Source organism: Dendrobates tinctorius, unplaced genomic scaffold (genome assembly GCF_039654945.1).
Source record: "Dendrobates tinctorius isolate UK_male_01 unplaced genomic scaffold, ASM3965494v1 ptg000166l, whole genome shotgun sequence".
Classification (NCBI taxonomy): domain Eukaryota; kingdom Metazoa; phylum Chordata; class Amphibia; order Anura; family Dendrobatidae; genus Dendrobates; species Dendrobates tinctorius.
The window spans coordinates 98621-114408 of record NW_027361833.1 but is presented as its reverse complement, the minus strand read 5'-3'; the positions used below and the strand labels follow the sequence as shown (position 1 = coordinate 114408).

The following is a 15788-nucleotide window of genomic DNA, read 5'->3' as shown; positions in this document are numbered from 1 at the left end:
TCTCTGCAGTTCATTCACTAGGTCCCCCGCGTGGTTCTGGGATTTTTGCTCACCGTTCTTGTGATCATTCTGACCCCACGGGGTGGGATTTTGCGTGGAGCACCAGATCGAGGGAAATTATCAGTGGTCTTGTATGTCTTCCATTTTCTAATTATTGCTCCCACAGTTGATTTCTTCACTCCAAGCTGGTTGGCTATTGCAGATTCAGTCTTCCCAGCCTGGTGCAGGGCTACAATTTTGTTTCTGGTGTCCTTTGACAGCTCTTTGGTCTTCACCATAGTGGAGTTTGGAGTCAGACTGTTTGAGGGTGTGCACAGGTGTCTTTTTATACTGATAACAAGTTTAAACAGGTGCCATTACTACAGGTAATGAGTGGAGGAAAGAGGAGACTCTTAAAGAAGAAGTTACAGGTCTGTGAGAGCCAGAAATCTTGATTGCTTGTTTCTGACCAAATACTTATTTTCCACCATAATATGCAAATAAAATGAAAAAAAAAAATCAGACAATGTGATTTTCTGGATTTTTTTTTCTCAGTTTGTCTCCCATAGTTGAGGTCTACCTATGATGTAAATTACAGACGCCTCTCATCTTTTTAAGTGGTGGAACTTGCACTATTGCTGACTGACTAAATACTTTTTTGCCCCACTGTACATCTTCTTCTAGGATATGTCAGATTCCCTCTGTCTTTTCCGAGAACCTTGAGGTTCCGCCTGTGTGGTCTGGAGATAACCCAGGCCTGTGTGGTCTGGAGATAACCCAGGCCTGAGATGTAAGTCTGGACCTCCTGTCTTATGATGAATCTCATATTGGCCATTAAGGAGGCTTGTTCCTCTCAGACAATTTTCGCCGTGCAGGCCTCACAGAGGTGTTTCTGCCAGGTCCTGGGCAGCTTGGCCTTACAGATGGGGCATTTCTTATTCCCCCCCCCCCCCGATTCCTCGCTATCCTTTTTAGCAGCTGTCACTTCAGATTTCTCCCCCTAGAATACACAGAGTATGGGCTATGTGTCTCTAAGTGTAGGGAAGGGGTTAAAAGTGGCAATGCTTTCAGAAGCTTACTCACGTGCCCCTGGCTTTGCTCTGAGCCAACCTGTTTTAGTGGGATCCTCCATCCTAACAGGAAAAGTCCCTGGATGACAGTAGGGCAGCCTGGTTACTATGCAAAAGACCCTATTTATAAGATACCCTCCTGAAGATCCGGCCTCTATGGATGCTGGACCGCTGACCCGGAAGTCCTCTGGCCGGCTGTAGAGGTGACGCTGCTGTGGTGTACTGCAGTGGGCTGCGACCAGGAAGTACAGGGGGACGCTGCCGGAAGTGAACCTGGGGATCCATGGAGTGCGCGCTGGAATGCACACCACCCACGACCTCCTGCTGGGAGGAGGCAGCGGGAAGACCGCCCGGGGTTGTCGTACTGATGCCGGCCGCGACCCAGAAGCACGGGAGGGACACGGCCGGAGCGTGCCTGGGGATCCCTTGCTGTAACACCCGCCGGAGGATGAAGGCAGCGCGTCCTGAGCCGAGAGCCCCCAGGTTGAGGGAAGCAGCTCGATCCTCAGGAGCAGTGCTACACTGACGTAGGCTGAGGGACCCTTCGGGAGGGGTGTCAGGCGCAGATCGCTTGGCGGCAGGAAGGGAAAGGCTGGGCCCCCCGATCCTACCCGATCTGCCCGGTACAGTCAGGGATAGGATTCCTCTCGTCATTCCTATCCTCCGTGGGACAGGAAAAACACGGAAGGGTGGTAAGGGGAGGGTCCTTTTAACCTCTCGTTGTTTCCTGTCCCAATGAGGATATGAAGGACGTCCTCCATGGTGCTGTCAGGTGGTGAACTGGAAAAATGTTTTTTTGGATGATACATTCCCTTTAATTGGATATCTATACATCTTGTAGACTTACTATTTTTGTGCATAAAACAAAGATTTCTCTGGATTATTTCAGTAAAAAAAGCATGGCACACAACTGGAATCAAGTCTCACATCTCAGATCAACTATATTTTTATGTAATTAAATGGTTTGCTTCCACACAGTATAAAATAAAGACTCAGACACTTCATGGAGAGTTTAAATAGTGTGAAGTTTATTATATATTCTATGTGCTGGTTACCTCCCATCACTCACAACAGCGTACAGCAAAGCAGGAAAAACCCACAGTGGAGGAAACCTATAGGGACTCCATGGTTGCTGTACTGCCCTTCCTCTGGGCATACTAAGGGTGGTTACCACTATAAAATATAACAACTGTGAAAAAACAGCAAGTATGTGTGTACAGCATATAATGTGTGAATTTGTGTGGGTACAGTATATAGGGTAAGTGTGTGTTGTCTGTGGTAATTAAGAATACTTCTTTATCCAGTTCTTCATCCACCATGTCTTGTAGATGTTCTTCTCCTTGTAGGTCCAGCAGCTATGTTCATCGTCCGGCAGCGTTCTTCTCCTTGTAGATAAAGCAACTATGTTCCTCAATGTTCTTCTTGTTGGTCCAACAACCATGTTCCCCATCTGGCAATAGAAGAAAAAAAAAGACGCGCACCCTTGCTATAAAAATGTGCTGACTGAACGTGTAATTATTCCACAAAACGTAATCCAAAAGATAAAGAGTCGCACTCAAAGTCTCATATATTGTTGCAAAAGAAGATTTATTTCAATCACCAAAATAATATTTCACCGGTTGAAAAATCAAGATATTTCAGAGGTATAAGGTAACGTTTCGACCCTATCCAGGGTCTTTATTAGACCTTACTGGAAAGAAAATATACAAAATATAAGAAAAATATACAGAAGATAAACATTCATATAAATTACAGAAATCACAATACAAAAACCACAGTACAATAAATCCCGTAGATCCTGTACAAGTATGTACATGTGACAAAGGACAAATAAAAGGATCCCACATTATCTGAAGAATCAGACTTATAGGGTCTTGAGAGCTTCATAATAAATTTTAACGGAGTGATCAAATATCTTAGAGACGTCACTATGATATTTGATCACTCAGTTAAAATTTATTATGAAGCTCTCAAGACCCTATAAGTCAGATTCTTCAGATAATGTGGGATCCTTTTATTTGTCCTTTGTTTGTCACATGTATATACTTGTACAGCACCTAAGGGATTTATTGTACTGTGGTTTTTGTATTGTGATTTCTGTAATTTATATGAACTACCTTGACTCGTGCAAACTTTTCGCACATTGGTCGTCAGGGGCGCAGGCAATTTCAGAAAAAGCAAGCTGGTCAAATGTAAATGTATTTCATGGGCTGATGAACACAGACAGGTATTTATATATGTAGATTGGTAATACAATAAATAAAATGGACTTATTTGTGATGAACTGCTGACATATGCATGACAGGATATTTTACTGTAATAAATGATTTCAATAACAAGTCCTGATATGGGCAGAGCACAAAGACGACCTAATGTGTATGCCCTTCCAGCAGTGAATATAAGCTGGACATGTTTGATTAGATGCGAGACTTGAATTCAGATACTCGTGTCTGTGTTCATTTGTCCACCCTGACTCGATCGAGGCCATCCAATATACTGAGGGGCTTTCCCGAGAAAGACCACTTAAACTTAACAATAAGTAGAGGCCAAAAAATGTTTTCCGGTTGAGGTGCCACCTGCAGGTCATTGTGTCTTTCTGCAGGTTTATGAAAATGAATGTTTAAACTGTATTTAGTGATAAAATTGTGAATGTGTGGTTTGTTTGGCTGTTTTCTTGCTGAAGGGAGCAAGTTTACCTCTCAAATGGTGTATCGTGTGTGTGTGTGGGTGCAGTATGAACGGGGATACAAAGGAATCACCGAAAAACAGTGTTTAGAAATAATAGAATAGATGTTTATCTTCTGCATATTTATCTTATATTTTGTATATTTTCTTTCCAGTAAGGTTTGATAAAGACCCAGGAAAGGGTCGAAACGTTACCTTATACCTCTGGAATATCTGGATTCCCCATCTGGCAATGTTCTTCTCCTTGTTGGTCCAGCAGCTATGTTCCTCATCTAGCAATGTTCTTTTCCTTATAAATTATCACTAAGGGAGAAATTCGTTTTAGATTTGAACTATACGTTTATATCTTGAAACCCTTTTGCCAGACCAATATTACACTTACTAGAGATGAGTATGGATCTGCTCGTTTGGTATCCTCCTGCGAGTCTGTACGGCATTAGATGTTTTCAGCATCTTCCTACAGAAATATGCTACAAAATGAGCAAGATGCAGCATTATTCCTCTTGAAGCAAACGTACTGCCCAGCTGTAATGGACGTTCCCGTCTCTCTTCCATGCCCAATGGTAAGGGTCTTGTGACACGATCTAGAATGAAATAAGTGATTATAATCAAAGTTTAAAGGTAATATGTCACCAGTAATTATAATCCAATTTGCATGTATTTTATACCCGATGAGGCTGATGTGTTGACTTTGAAAATCAATGTCAGAATGGCTGTATAATCAAAGTTTTCCTCTTTGATATTTAAAAAAAAAAAAAAAAAATCATTTCATGAGTACAGCCATGCCTGCACTCATGAAATGCTCAACCTAATATCAGGATTACACGACCATTCTGTTGTTGACATTCAAAGTAAGAACAACAGCCCCATGAGGTCAAAGGGATTTATTTATGCATGATGTTTATATTGTGACATCTGGATACAGATCAGCTTTAAATTATGCTTGACATATTTTGCTAACCAGATCACAGGTAGTCCAATCCACCCAAGCCCAAAATCCCATCCTGGTGAGCGGGCACATCACATATTTTTAGTAGCTGGTCCTTCTTCATACTCCTCTTCCATCCGAGAGCCCAGCGGTAGATCTACCGTTGATATGGTACGTCCTCTTCCAAAAGGTTGGCCAAACACCTGGAGAGAAGAACAATGAAACCACATAAATTACGGTACACTTCAGAAGAAAATACAGAAAAATAAAAAAGAATCAAATGCAATTATCACATATTTAGGTGAGGAGATACTAGTGGGAATATACAGTATTATATATAGTTAATGGGTATATATTACATGTACAGGTGTTCATAACAAAAAGCCCTTTATTTCCCTATGATGAATCTTCTTAAATCTGAATGATTTGCTGACCCCCCACTACAATAATACCTTGTCTGAAATCTTAAGGCAGGTGTCCCTGGCTAGAAAGCACTTGATGTATGTCTTATTCTACAAATATGAGAAAAATAAGATTATTTCATTCCAAACTATTTAATCAAAACCTTTGCAATGGTAACAGTCAAAAATGAAAGGGGCTATAGAGCACTTAATTAATGATGGCATATCCTCATTAATATCAGATCAGTGGAGATTTGAGACCTGACACCCACTGATCAGATGTTGAAGAAAAATATGAATTCACTATTTAAAGGGGTATTCCCATCTCTAAGATCTTATCTCGATATGTAGTAGGTGTAATAATAATATTATTAGCAAATACCTCCAATTAGAAAGTAAATATAGTTCTTCCGATTAGGCATGTCGCTTACCCATCCACAGTTACAACCACTCATATAGTGACAGTTAGTTAGATGTTAGTGGTCGAAACCATGAATATCTAGGCTACTGCAATGTCCTTCACATGGGGAGAACTGGTTTTAGACAAAATGGGGCCGTGGGCAAAAAGTTTAAATTGGGGCCCCAAATACTCACTTATTGCATCGGCACACAGAAACATTTTGGTTGCATTTACATGCGCTGAGTTGAGGTAAATAAAAATGGGCGATTGACAATATTAAAGTCATTCAATGCTTGTTTCCCGGCCTCTTTACACCGGCTGAGGAAGAATTATAGGCCCAAAACAATCACTAGTAGATTAATCTATCCCCATACAGTATCATATTTTCATCAGCTTATATGCAGCTTACATCAGCAATATACTGCTGAGAACAATAATTTTTGTTCCACCTTAAACAATCACTCGATGAATAGGCCGCAATTTGCTTGTTTAGCATAATGCACCCTGTAGTCCTCCACATAGTATAATGCACACCCCATATAGTATATTAATGCCCCATAGTCCTCCACATAGTATAATAATCTCCCTATAGTCCTCTATATAGTATAATACACATCCTATAGTCCTCTATGTACTATAATGCACGCAATAGTCCTCCATATAGTATAATGCACTCCCCATAGTCCTCGGTAGAGTATAATGCAGTCCCCATATAGTATATATAGTATAAAGCAGCCCCAGAGTAAAATGCAGCCACCATATAGAACATAATGCACTCCCCATTGTCTTCAATAGAGTATAATGCAGCCCACATATAGTGTTTATATAGCATATATATAGTATAATGCAGGCCCATAGAGTTTAATACAGGCCCATAAAGTACATATAGTATAATGCACACCCCATAGACCTCTAGTATTATGGTTACCACGTACTCACCAATTAAAAAAAAAATGCTCACCTCTCATTTCCTTGCTTTCTGGTCTCTGCAGTGCGTCTACTCAGCAGCTCAACTGCCCGACACAGCATGGCAAGTGATGAAGTGATGTCATCGCACCCGCTGAGGAGGAATGATGGGGGAGGGAGCATCATCCAGCGCTCTTTCCTCCATCATTGCTTTCAACTGTATCGGCAACTTTGATGCCGATACAGTTGAATGCACGATGCGAGGGGAATGGGGGGGGCGGAGCCGGACCTGGCCATTAGCGGCATGCCACTGGCTGGGATCCCCTGGGGAAATACCGAGTTTGCATGATCCTAATGTCGACCCTGCGCATGAGGTAAGCGACATGGTGAAACAGAAGAGCTATACTACATTTCTAATTGGAGGTATTTGATAATATTATTATCCCCTATACCAATATGTAGTATATCTTGGAGATGGGAATACCCCTTTAAGTAATGATTAACCCCTTTAAAATATAATAAGCAGACATGCCATCAAACCTCAATATGAGATATCATATTGTAATAAGCCCCAGAGAAGGAAAGTGACCGGTCCAGAAGAGTGAAGAGGCTTTCCTGAAGACCACTAAGCCCGATTCATCATTTGTGTTTTTTTAAGTTACTTTTCTTAGCTTGCATTTTTAGCTGATGCTTTTTTGCACCAAATTCAGCAAAATGGCAAATTTAATTCAAGTTTTGTGCAAAGTCCAAAATTGTCTTTTACTGGTTTTGCTACTTTTTAGCAGGAAAAATTGCATGCATACATAAAATCACTCTAGATCTCGGGAGACGAGGTCTCGGGAGCCAAGATGTCAATTTGCGCATCTGTGCCAATTTTCCGGAGTCCACAGAAGCAAAAAGGATATCAAGTTCGGGGACTCTCGACATTTTGTAAAAGACCGGGTCCTACTGCAACCTCACACCACCTTTTCACAGCTCAGGGCCCACAGCATCACCTCACTCCTGCCACTGTCAGCTTTCTGCAAGCGAGCCTGCCACCTCGGTCCCAGCTCCACGGCAGCCGCCTCCCAGCAGGAGGTTCATCCTGCCAGAAAGGAAGCAAGGTCCCAGCTAGGTTGCCAGAGGTGTGGGTTTTTCCACTTGGAGCTTTTGAAGCAGGACCACCTGCTAAGTCATGTTCTGTCTCAGCTTCACATTTTAAAGGAGGTCTATAATCTCAGACCGGATAGGATACAGTCGATTAGCCAATGCAAATCAATGAGAGCGAGAACAAAATGAGATGGCACACAGACCATCTGACTGAATTCCGATTTTTACGCAATCATCTCAAGGAATAAAAAAAATGTAAAGCTATAGATACAGTATATGACAGAAAGATATTAGATAGAACAGATATTCTGCAGATAAATAATGTCACAACCACCCAACATATAAAACTTGCACCCTTTATTGCCTTTCATGTGGCACTACAGTGTATGTAGCTTAGTTTAACCTAATAAACAAAACATGGGATCATCCCTATTTCTGATAACCAACAAAGATATTGCAGACAGCTGTGGGCTGATACCAGGCTGGGAAAGTTCATGGTTATTAGGCCCTTCTCAGCCTAAAAATACCAACCAACAGCCGCCCCAGAATTGGCGCTTCACATTAGATGTGCTAAATATGGCTCTTAAATTGGCTCTTCTTGATTGCAGTGGTGTGGTGGAAATCAGGTAGTTGGTCTTGGGGTTGATGGCAGCTGTAATTTGTTAAAATTCACAGTTAACATCAAGACCGAGTGTTAGTAATGGAAATGTATGCCAGTTTTATAATTTTTGCAGCTGCTTTTAAAGCCCTACACCAGAATTATTTTTTTTTTTCAGTACTGGAGCGACGCTTTAAATGTAAGACCCCTGCCCTCTTCTTATAGTCCCCTTCCGGCGGCTCCACCATTTACCGACACCACTCCGTTCCTGCAGTGCCATCTTGTGACCATAACTTCTGACTGGCTGGAAGTTGTATCACAAGAGTCCAATGCAAGTCTACGAGAGCCAGAAGGAGGCTCTCAGATTTACTGAAAAGTGACCTCCGCGCCATAAAACACTGGAGCTGCTGGCAGGTCTCTTTTCACCAAAGACTGATGCAAGCAACGCTCGAAAACAATGAAGGCAGCGGAGTATGAGACGAGGCAGAGGAATTACATGTAAACACCACTCCAGAAGTGCAATAAAACAACGCCTGAGTGGAGCATTATGTGTCTTCACATCAGGGCACCTCACTTTTCTTGTTGCGTTTTTTGTTGTTAAACTTGTTATAAACAGATTAAAAAATGCCAAATAAGAAACTGGACGAATAAGAAACCAACTCCAGCATCGCTATTAGCCAGGGTCGGACTGGGATAAAAAAACAACCCTGCCATACAAACCGCACCGGCCCACATACTGTAACATTCACCCTCCCCGAACAGTGAATGTTTCCTATTCTTTGTTCTGCCCCTCAACTGAGTTTAAGGAGTCATTTGAAGAGCCACATATGAATGGTGCACCATTGGGTATGATCGACCACAGCTCCATTTACATGGTGCTATTCAGAGCTCCGGTTCTTGGGAAGAGGGGGTCCCAGAAGCAGGGCTGTGGAGCCAGAGCCCATTTTAGTGGAGTCAGAGTCATGGAAAATGAGGAGTCGGAGGTTTGACTTACCAACTTCACAGCCTCGGAAGGGCTGTGGAGTCATGGAGTCGGAGTCAGAGCCCATTTTGGTGGAGTCGGAGTCATGGAAATTGAGGAGTCGGAGGTTTGGCTCACAGACTCCACAGCCCTGCCCAGCAGTAGGATCCCCAGTGATTCAAAACTTATCACCTATCCAGTGCATATATACAGGGCAGGAGAAGTGGTATGGTGCAGTGTACAGGTGCATCTCACAAAATTAGAATATCACCAAAAAGTTCATTTATTTCAGTTCTTCAATACAAAAAGTGAAACTTGTATATTATATAAAGTCATTACAAACTGAGTGATCTATTTCAAGAGTTTATTTCTGCTAATGATGATGATAAATATGGCTTACAGCCAATGAAAACCCAAAAGTCATTATCACAGTAAATTAACTTTTGATGATATTCTAATTTTGTGAGATGCACCTGTATATGTACAGAATAATACACCAGTATAAAAGGACAGGAGAGGTATACACAGCATATACAACCCCACAATACATGCTAAAAACAATTATATATACAGCGTCACACTATATACTATGCTAAAGAGTATAGTGTGGAGCTATGTATATACTGTAGAGTTGTGCCACTGTATATAGTGTGGGTTCCACACTATATAAACATCTCTACAGTATATACTATATATACACAGCACAATATTATATACTCTTATTATTCTGTATACTTCACATAGGATACAACGACTCCGGGGTGTACACAGGAGAGGGGGCTGACACTACATCACATGAGGCTGACACTGGGGTATATATATACACATCACTGGGGCAGACACTGGGGTATATATACATCACTAGGGAAGACACTGGGGTATATATACATCACTAGGGCAGACACTAGGGTATATACAAATCACTGGGGCTCACACTAGGGTATATATACACATCACTGGGGCTCACACTGGGGTATATATACACACAACTGGGGCTCACACTAGGGTATAAACATCACTGGGGTTTATATATATACACATACACACACACACTAGCTATGAACCCGTTCCACGCCCGAGTGGCGAGCATTTTTGTTGGTATATGGTCTCCCATCCTGGTATGTGCTGCCCCCTCCTATCCTGGTATGCATGGTACCCTTCATCCCTATCCTGCTATGCATGGCCCCCTCATGCCTGTAATGGTATGCATGGTCCTCTCACCACCCCCACCCAACTCCTGGTATGCACGGCACTCCATTCCTCATCCTGGTATGCATGGTACCCCCTCATCTCTATCCTGGCATGTATGGTCCCCTCACCCCCCAATCCTGCTATGCATGGTACCCCCTCATCCATATCTTGGTATTCATGATTCCCTCACCCCCCAATCCTGGTATGCATGGTCCTCTCACCCCCCCATTCTGGTATGCATGGTCCCCTCACCCCCCTATCCTGGTATGCATTGTCATCTCACCCCTCTATCCTGGTATGCATGGTCCCCCTCACCCCCCAATCCTGGTATGCATGGTCCTCTCACCCCCCCAATCCTGGTATGCATGGTCCCCTCACCCCCCAATCCTGGTATACATGGTCCCCTCATCCCCCTATCCTGGTATACATGGTCCTCTCACCCCCCTATCCTGGTATGCATGGTCCTCTCACCCCTCTTTCCTGGTATGCATGGTCCCCTCACCCCCCAATCCTGGTATGCATGGTCCTCTCACCCCCCAATCCTGGTATACATGGTCCTCTCACCCCTCTTTCCTGGTTTGCATGGTCTCCTCACCCCCCAATCGTGATATGCATGGTCCCCTCACCCCCTATCCTGGTATGCATGGTCCCCTCACCCCCTATCCTGATATGCATGGTCCCCTCACCCCCTATTGTGATATGCATGCTACCTCTCACGCCCCTATCCTGATATGTATGGTCCCCTTCACTCCTATTAAACTGCACACATGCAAAAAAAACAAAAAAACAAAAACATTTATACTCACCCTTCTTTCCTGTGCTCCAGCGCTGTCCCTTTCTGCTGGAGGCTGGGGGAGGAGTGCGGCTGGAGTACGCACATGCCCATACCGCGCTGTCCGGCGCCATATTGCTGAAGACACACTGCAAATGTGTAAAATGGCGCCGGATAGCACTATGCGCATGCGCGATTCTGCCGCACTCCTGCCCCGCGATTTCTGGAGCCATACACACTCCTCTTACCGCTGGATGCCTCCTTATGTCTGGAGCCAGACAGCGCAGGAGCAGACACTGGGGTATAAACATCACTGGGGCTGACACTGGAATAATACATATATATATATATATATATATATACTGTATATATATGTGTGTGTGTGTGTGTGTGAAGCGAAAAAAGGAGAAATATGCAGCACTCACTGATATAGCTGATTACTCGCGAAACGGCCGTTGTCCGGCACCTCCCTCCCCTAGCATTCCTCTAACGTCCTGCATGTCCACATATCTATTGATGGTATTTATGTGAAATAAAGACGCACAGATTTTCAGCTATATCGGTGAGTGCTGCATATTTCTTCTTTTTTCGCTTCACATTGAAATATTCATGTTTTTTCATGCAAGCACCTCCGTTTTTTGACTGAAATATATACTGCAATACTTCAGATAAATAGCTCCATCTGTTAATGTGGTGATTTGTGTGCCCTAGTATGCCGTTCATCTGTTTGCTCTTTGCTGGGATATATATATTTATTACACACACATCACTGAGCAGACACTGGGGTGTATCTAATATATAAAGCTCAAGTGTGTGTGATTTGGCCCCTGAGAGCGTCCTAAGCTATGTTGTGAGGCGAAATTTTAACCCCGCGCGTTCCAATTCACCAAACAATTTTGCCCCTGTCTACATACTGGGGAAAAAGTGTGTGCGCATCAAGCCCCACCCCTCATTATGATGTCACAATGGTTGCCATGGCGAAGCTGATTCATCATAGGTTGCAAGCCCCGCCGCTCATTATGATGTCATAATGGTTGACTATGGGATGGAGGATGTGTGATGGGTATATGGGTACGGGACTATGGGATGGAGGATGTGTGATGGGTATATGGGCACTGGACTATGGGATGGAGGATATGTATGATGGGTATATGGGCATGGGACTATGGGATGAAGGATGTATGATGGGTATATGGGCACGGGACTATGGGATGGAGGATGTGTGATGGGTATATGGGCACTGGACTATGGGATGGAGGATATGTATGATGGGTATATGGGCACTGGACTATGGGATGGAGGATATGTTTGATGGGTATGTGGACACGGGACTATGGGATGGAGGATATGTATGATGGGTATATGGGCATGGGACTATGGGATGGAGGATATGTTTGATGGGTATGTGGACACGGGACTATGGGATGGAGGATATGTATGATGGGTATATGGGCACTGGAAGATGGGATGGAGGATATGTATGATGGGTATATGGGCACGGGACTATGGGATGAAGTATATGTATGATGGGTATATGGGCACGGGACTATGGGATAGCGGATATGTATGATGGGTATATGGGCACGGGACTATGGGATGGAGGATGTGTGATGGGTATATGGGCACTGGACTATGGGATGGAGGATATGTATGATGGGTATATGGGCATGGGACTATGGGATGGAGGATATGTATGATGGGTATGTGGACACGGGACTATGAGATGGTGGATATGTATGATAGGTATATGGGCACGGGACTATGGGATGGAGGATGTGTGATGGGTATATGGGCACGGGACTGTGGGATGGAGGATGTGTGATGGGTATATGGGCACTGGACTATGGGATGGAGGATATGTATGATGGGTATATGGGCATGGGACTATGGGATGGTGGATGTGTGATGGGTATATGGGCACTGGACTATGGGATGGAGGATATGTATGATGGGTATATGGGCATGGGACTATGGGATGAAGAATATGTATGATGGGTATATGGGCATGGGACTATGGGATGGAGGATATGTATGATGGGTATATGGGCATGGGACTAAGGGATGGAGGATGTATGATGGGTATATGGGCACTCGACTATGGGATGGAGGATATGTATGATGGGTATATGGGCATGGGACTATGGGATGGAGGATGTGTGATGGGTACATGGGCACTCGACTATGGGATGGCGAATATGTATGATGGGTATATGGGCACGGGACTATGGGATGGAGGATATGTATGATGGGTATATGGGCACTCGACTATGGGATGGAGGATATGTATGATGGGTATATGGGCACTCGACTATGGGATGGAGGATATGTATGATGGGTATATGGGCATGGGACTATGGGATGGAGGATGTGTGATGGGTACATGGGCACTCGACTATGGGATGGAGGATATGTATGATGGGTACATGGGCACTCGACTATGGGATGGCGAATATGTATGATGGGTATATGGGCACGGGACTATGGGATGGAGGATATGTATGATGGGTATATGGACACGGGACTATGGGATGGAGGATATGTATGATGGGTATATGGGCATGGGACTATGGGATGAAGGATGTGTGATGGGTATATGGGCACGGGACTATGGGTTGGAGGATATGTACGATGGGTATATGGACACGGGACTATGGGATGGAGGATGTGTGATGGGTATATGGGCACTGGACTATGGGATGGAGGATATGTATGATGGGTATATGGACACGGGACTATGGGATGGAGGATGTGTGATGGGTATATGGGCACGGGACTATGAGATGAAGGATGTGTGATGGGTATATGGGCACGGGACTATGGGATGGAGGATATGTATGATGGGTATATGGACACGGGACTATGGGAAGGAGGATGTGTGATGGGTATATGGGCACTGGACTATGAGATGGAGGATGTGTGATGGGTATATGGGCACTGGACTATGGGATGGAGGATATGTATGATGGGTATATGGACACAGGACTATGGGATGGAGGATGTGTGATGGGTATATGGGCACTGGACTATGGGATGGAGGATGTGTGATGGGTATATGGACACTGGACTATGGGATGGAGGATATGTATGATGGGTATATGGACACGGGACTATGGGATGGAGGATGTGTGATGGGTATATGGACACTGGACTATGGGATGGAGGATATGTATGATGGGTATATGGACACGGGACTATGGGATGGAGGATGTGTGATGGGTATATGGGCACTGGACTATGGGATGGAGGATGTGTGATGGGTATATGGGCATGGGCCTATGGGATCGTGGATATGTATGATGGTTATATGGACACGGGACTATGGGATGGAGGATATGTGTGATGGGTATATGGGCACTCGACTATGGGATGGAGGATATGTATGATGGGTATATGGGCATGGGCCTATGGGATCGTGGATATGTATAATGGGTATATGGACACGGGACTATGGGATGGAGGATGTATGATGGGTATATGGGCACGGGACTATGGGATGGAGGATAATTATAATTTGCTATAACTAACCACAGTTAGTTACTATGCCCGGGCAATACCGGGCTCTTCAGCTAATATATATAAGAGGCATCATGATTACTCGCTAATCCCGCCCCCTGCACAGTAGCTCCGCCCCCCACACATCACCACACATAACCCCGCCCCCCCACATCACCACATAATCCCACCGCTGCCATGAGTTTTTCCTGGGCCCCCTCCTGCTTGGGGCCCTGGTGCAACTGCACCGGCGATATGTTCATCTCTGTGTCCAACCATCCTTCCATCTACACGTACGTCCCTCCATCCGTACGTCCCTCCATCCATGCATCTGACCATCCATACGTCCCTCCAGCCATGTGTCCGTCCATCTTACCTGGCCACATCCTAACGGCTGCCACAGTAGATCAAACCTATTTTCATTCCTACAGGCAGCGGCCGCTCTGCATGCACACAAAGATCCTCACAATAAAGGGTTAACAACATAATATAAGGGCAGATACACGAAGCTGAAGTTGGTTTCTTATTCGGCAGTTTCTGATTCGGCTAATTTTTAATTTCTGCTTTTTTCAGATTTTTCAATAAAAATAAAACATTCTAAGTATATAATAATATGCAATCATGTGTCCTTTAGTGAATACACTTAAAAACAGATTAAAAAAATAGAAGGCTGGCACAAAAATGGGCATCAAAGTGGGCACTGAGGCATGGTATTGAAGGGGTTAAATGCCTTTGTGCCACTGATCTGACACCTAATTTACAAACCTTGTGATGCCCCACATCAAGTTCATGTCAATCCAGCCTGGCACAAATGGGTTCTGGGCATCAAAACTGGCATCAAAGTGGGCAGATCACCCATTTTCACAGATTTGAATAAGTAACAGCTATTTTGAAGGAGTTAAATGGCTTTGTGCCACTGATCTAACACCTGATTTACATACCTACTGATGCCCCACATGAAATCCATGTCACTCCAGCCTGGCACAAATGGGTTATCGGCATCAGAACTGGCATCAAAGTGGTCAAATCACCCATTTTCACAGATTTGAATAAGTAACAGCTATTTTGAAGGGGTTAAATGGCTTTGTGCCACTGATCTAACACCTGATTTACATACCTACTGATGCCCCACATGAAATCCATGTCTCTCCAGCCTGGCACAAATGGGTTATCGGCATCAGAACTGGCATCAAAGTGGTCAAATCACCCATTTTCACAGATTTGAATAAGTAACAGCTATTTTGAAGGGGTTAAATGGCTTTGTGCCACTGATCTAACACCTGATTTACATACCTACTGATGCCCCACATGAAATC

The 15788-nt window shown here is 44.1% G+C and overlaps 1 long non-coding RNA gene across 1 annotated transcript in view; it reads right to left on the bottom strand.

Moving 5' to 3' along the window:
* Positions 1-2055: 2055 nt before the first annotated feature.
* Positions 2056-15788, bottom strand: part of LOC141053623 (uncharacterized) — a 41344-nt gene continuing 27611 nt past the window's right edge. The window contains exons 2-4 of the long non-coding RNA XR_012221235.1: positions 4696-4865; positions 4117-4318; positions 2056-2499 (exon numbers count right to left, since the gene is read on the bottom strand). This is a non-coding gene — a long non-coding RNA (uncharacterized lncRNA). The remainder of the gene's footprint in view (positions 2500-4116; positions 4319-4695; positions 4866-15788) is intronic.